Here is a 5,619-nt window from a genome sequence, read left to right as displayed (position 1 = left end):
CACATAAAGCGTAATCCACACAAGGAACGGCTGGAGACACACGTACCGACAAACACTAACTGAACAGACAGGAACTTAAATGCACAGGTAAATAAGGACAATAGACAAGACACACTCATTTCCAAACATTTATTTTGCCATTAATTGTAATAATCCAGTCAGATTGTTGTTTGTACAAGGAATCTGCCAGTGCTCCACACATAAATATGATCTTATCATCATGAAGAAACAGAACAAACTGAGACAGATTCAATCCAGAGGAACTGTGTCAACGTCTCCAAGATGCTTCAAGAAACCTACCTGGAAAGCTACAGTACTGTTAAAAGTTTTAGGCACTTGTTTAAAAATGCTGTAAAATGAGGATGCTGTCAAAAATAATGTCAAAGATTTTCTTTATAAATTAACTTCTATTAACTAAATTAAATCAAATTTTGGTGTGACCACCCTTTGCGTTTAGCAGCTTTTGCCCTAGGTCCACTTGAACATAGTGTTTCAGGTAGCTTTGCAGGTAGGTCTCTTGAGGTATCTGCATCTGTCTTAGTTTGTTCTGTTTCTTCATATCATTCCAGATAGACTGGATGATGATGAGATCAGGGGCTGGTTGCATAAATTGTTTAGACTAGTCTTAAAAGTTAGTCACCTATTTTTTTTTTCTTCAAGACTGGTCATAACTATTTAAAATCAGTTACGAATAGGTTGAATGTTCTTATTTGTATTGGAAAAGTAAGACTGATTACCCCTTGGCAACTGCTAGTTGGTCAAACTAGTTCTTAAGACACAGTCTTAACATGGTGGCTACGTTTATGAAACTGGCCCCAGATCTCTGCGTGGAGCACTGGCTGTTGTCAGACTCCTTGTGCAAACAAAAATCTCACTGGATTATTACAATTTAATGCAAAAATAATGTTTGGAATGAAAACTGATATTTCCTACTGACATACTACAGTAAAATATAGAAATAACTGACCTAAAACCATTTTTAGCTGGTTGTTATGAGCTGGAGGATGAATTAGGCAGGCAGGGAATGTGGATCTAAATGGGGTGGAAGAGGGCCTGGGGACTGAGGTGGAGCAAGTGACCAGGGTGGAGAAGTGCGAGAGGCCAGGACGGAGCAGTAGGCAAGGGCAGAGCCGGCAGAGCGGGAGGCCAGGGTGGAGCAGGCAGTGCAGGAGGCCAGGGCGGAGCCGGCAGAGCGGGAGGCCAGGGTGGAACAGGCAATGCGGGAGGCCAGGGTGGAGCAGATGACCACCACAGTAGAGTAGACAGGAGCAAAGATCCCCATGGTGGAGCAGATGACCAGCAGAGCAGAAGGGAGCAATGATCCCCACGGTGGAGCAGATGACCACCACAGCAGAGCAGAAGGGAGCAACGATCCCCACGGTGGATCCTCCATAGCCATGACGGGACAGTCAGAGGGTTCAAAAGTGGCCTACTTGGTCGCATCAAGGCAGACAGCACAGTTAGGGGACACTGAGAGTTCAAACCCAGCCTTGGTAGCAAAAACAGAGCCATCAGGGGACACAATGAGTTCAGAAATGTCCTCTGTGGTAACAACCGAGTCGTTAGGGGATGCAAAGAGTTCAGTATCAGCATTCATGGCCATAACGGTGGCATCTGGGAACACAGAGAGTTCTGAAACGGCGTCCGCAGTCATAGTGGGGCATTCAGTGGACACAGAAAATTCAGAAACTGCATTCTCGGCCGAGAACAGGGCAACAGGGAACACAAAGAGTTCGGAGGAGGAAGCCACTGTCTCGGGAGAAAGTGGCGAGGTGTGCACAGCCCAAACACAAAAAATGTTTAACAGATGGCTAAGCGGTGATGGTGACATCCTCCACCACCTCACCCCATGGTGAAGGGGGAACCGCTCAGCTGTAAAGCCCGCTCCACAAAATCACAAAAACTCCCTCGAGGACCATCAATGGTAAGTTGTGATTTATGATGTTCATTAAGTCCACAGTAATAAAAGGAAATCAAAGAATTGTCCGGAAAATCTGTGTGATACACCAATTCCAAAAATGCACGGGTGTGGTCCTTGAGGGAACACTCACCCTGGCACAAGAGAATGAGTTTCATACCTGCTAGATCCATGGTTATGGTCAGTTGTTCTGTTATGAGCTGGAGGATGAAGTAGGCAGGCAGGGAATGTGGATCTAGATGCAGGCAGTTTAATATTAAAACAAGGACAAACAAAGAACGGAAATATGGGGGAAACAAGGAGTGTGTTAATGAAAGTTTGAGGAATTGAGACGCTTACACGGAGGTCATGTAGAAAACTTGTTTACTTCAGAATAAAAGAAAGAAAAGCAGTGAGAGGAGGATGTGACAAGACTTAAAATTTAAAACAATGTTCTCAGCACACTTAGTATGTACTTCTATTCAGAAAACAAAATAATTATTCTGTAACAAAGGTTACAACATCCTCCCACCCAATGAACTAGGTTCATCAATACTTATTTTAAGGTTGTTTAATTGACACAATTCTAAGGGATATATAAGTTGCACAGGTCTTCTTAACACGCTGCCTGATGAAGTATGCATGAATATTGCATGAGCGCACCAGGCCATCAAGTCCTGAATTCAGTTTTTCAATTGTTCCCATTTTCCAAGTTTTACGAGATACCTTGTCTTCTCCAATTAGGACAACATCACCTTCCTTCAGCATAGTATCTTTTATGAAATCACCTTTATGCGCTGACTTTAAGTCCAGCCAATAGTCCTTATGCCAACGGTTCCAAAAGGTAGTCAGGAGTCTCTTTCTGTACTTCCATCGGTGAACAGCATGATCTTTGGTTAGATTTGAGGAAGGAGACTCTGAGACCATAGTTTTGGTTGGCAGAAAGGTTAGTCTTTTTCCTATCAAGAAATGTGAAGGTGTTAAAGGTTGGGGCTCATCTGCGTCACTGTGTATGTATGAAAGTGGTCTAAAATTCAAAACTGTTTCCACTTCTGCCAATATAGTAGTCATCTCTTCAAAGCTTAGTGAGGCTTTTCCTAGAACCTTTTTCAGACAATTCTTTAATGATCTAACAAGTCTCTCCCAAGAGCCTCCCCACCAAGCAGCACGCTCCACAATAAATTTCCAAGTAATAAACCTTGAAGAAAAGAAAGAGATTTTAAAGGACTTCCACAGTTCTTTCAAATACTGGTCTGCCCTTTTGAATGTTTTTGCATTGTCTGAGTATATTACTTTGCACAGACCTCTTCTTGCTATAAATCTTTTTTTGCTGTTAATCTTTTACAAACATGACAGTGTCCTACAATTTGTTTCACAAGCTGTCGACCACGTAAAATCCAATATTTCTCTCTCACCTGAACCAGTGTGTCTCTTACCCCTGAATGCATCACCGTTTCATGACAACATTTAACTAGCAATTCAGAGTATCTTTGCTTTGTGGGGAGCACCCATGGGTGCCGCTCTCGGAAACTGAACTCGGACTGTTGTAATCGTCCTCCTACACTATTGAGTCTATCCTCATCTAAGAACGGTTTCAAATATTTAATTGTAGAGTCCTTTTCAACCATTTGACCTAGTCTGAGCAAATTTATTTCCTTGCTGAAACTCTGCTCTTGAGTTATCCTTACCAAGTATTTTTCAGCTGCAAGTAGCTCTTCTGTTGTGAGTTCACCTTGGATTTGGCATCTGGATTGAGCATTGGTTATGAACCTCTTTATCCATGCTGTTATTCGCAGCACTGTTTTCAGTCTACTATATTTCGTTAAATCCAAAAGATGTTCTGTTGGTGCAATGCTGCTAAACTGCACGGTGACATGAAGTTTGGATCTTAACTCAATATTAATTTCAGCAATGCAGCTTTCTTCAGGCTCTTCCGAATGACCAGGAACTAACGATGCTGGGCCATACCAGCAGAGTGTACTGTGTATGAGTTCATCTGCACTCTTTCCATGGGTAGCTAAATCACCTGGATTGTTTTTTCCATTACAATGTGACCACAATTATGGATTTGTGAGATTCTGAATCTCAGCTACTCTATTAGCTACAAATGGTTTCCATTTTTGTGCAGAGCTCTGAATCCAATGTAAGACAATTACTGAATCTGTCAACATTTGAATTTGATCCTTTTCCATCTACAAGGGACAAAGCAGATTATGTCCTATTCTAGCTCTGATTAAAGCTCACATTAGCTCTAAACGCGGTAAAGTGAGCTTCTTCAAAGGAGCAATCCTTGCTTTTGATGCTACAAAACTGGTTACAGTTTCTCCACTTTCATTATTTGCCTGCAAGTATGAAACTGCACTGTACGCCTTTTCACTAGCATCACAAAACACATGCAATTTGTGTGTTTTAATGTTAGGTTGGATCTAAATTTCATACCACCTTTGGTATAGCTATCAAGTGAAGCTGGGGCACTTCAGAACACCACTGGTTCCACATTCTTGTTAAATCTGGAGGTAACTGGTGATCCCAACTAAGTCTCCTTTCCCACATTTCACTCTAATAGTGAAGGGAGTCAAGAACCCAATAGGATCAAAAATGTGGGATGATGTTTGCAATACATTTATCTTTGTGTTGTCCTTCCCCTTCAAAACACTCAACAGTTGCTTAGAATCAAACACAAAGTCATCACATTCTGGTCTCCATACTAAACCTAATACTTTTAGCACATTTCCACTGCCATCCGATACCAGGTTTTGCTCCATTTCACTTCCTGCCCATCTTGCTCTCAGTTCTGATGAATTTGTCACCCATTTACACAGTTTCATTCCTGCATCTAGTAGGATGTCTCTGGCAGATGTGGAAATAGTGTAAGCCTCGTCCACATCACAAGAACTAACTATAAAATCACCACATAAAGCGATTATCTTAAGGCTTCCACTGCCTTAGGCTGTTCTGACTCCTTTTGTTGAATGTGGTGTCTAATAGTTGCGGCTAATAGGAACGGGCTTGGGAAAACTCCCAAAACCACTCTACACATACGCATAATGCACAACTCATTTTTAGTGTCATCAGATGGAGGACCATGTAGTCACAGAAACCTGACAGCATCCATTTCCTTTTCTGCCAGAGTAATCTGCAAGAACGCTTTGGTGATGTCAGCAGTGAATGCAATTTTGTGCAATCGGAACTTGATAAGCACATCTAGCAAATCAGGATTCAAGTTTGGTCCAGCGAGCAAGCAGTCGTTTAGTGATGGCCAACCCTCCTCATGTGAGGATGCATAAAATACTACCCTTAGTTTAGTTGTTGTTTTGTCTTCTCTAAGCACAGCATGGAGTGGCAAATAGTATTCAACAGTATCTGTTTTTTTCTGCTTTCAAGTCAGTTACTGGAACATCTTCACAAATTGCCTTGCTGTAAATAGTCTTGTATTACATCTCTGTATTCTGTGAACAATGTTATGTCTGCTTTTAGTCTTTTATGCAAATTTTCAAACCTTTTCTTAGCCATCCTGAAGTTGTTTGGTAGTTCTGTGTAGTAAATCAGCTCAAAGGGGAAATATGAATAATTAATCATAACTAGTTATAATTAATTATAAATATTTAGATCCGCTGTAAGCATTCATTTGACCTTTCAGTGTCAACTGTCTGTTAATTCTAAGAACGTTAATTTCCAGGTTAAGGAAAATAACTTTCTTACTGTACAATACTACACAGAGC

The 5,619-nt window shown here is 41.4% G+C and overlaps 1 long non-coding RNA gene across 1 annotated transcript in view; it reads right to left on the bottom strand.

Annotated features, from left to right (window-relative positions):
• Positions 1-337: 337 nt before the first annotated feature.
• Positions 338-5,619, bottom strand: part of LOC107750412 (uncharacterized) — a 28,352-nt gene continuing 23,070 nt past the window's right edge. Inside the window, exon 4 of the long non-coding RNA XR_001641144.1 lies at positions 338-349. This is a non-coding gene — a long non-coding RNA (uncharacterized LOC107750412). The remainder of the gene's footprint in view (positions 350-5,619) is intronic.

This window comes from Sinocyclocheilus rhinocerous, unplaced genomic scaffold, assembly GCF_001515625.1.
Source record: "Sinocyclocheilus rhinocerous isolate Xijiao unplaced genomic scaffold, SAMN03320098_v1.1 scaffold4770, whole genome shotgun sequence".
Classification (NCBI taxonomy): Eukaryota; Metazoa; Chordata; class Actinopteri; order Cypriniformes; family Cyprinidae; genus Sinocyclocheilus; species Sinocyclocheilus rhinocerous.
The sequence above is the reverse complement of the archived record's forward strand: the minus strand, read 5'-3'. Positions and strand labels throughout refer to the sequence as shown.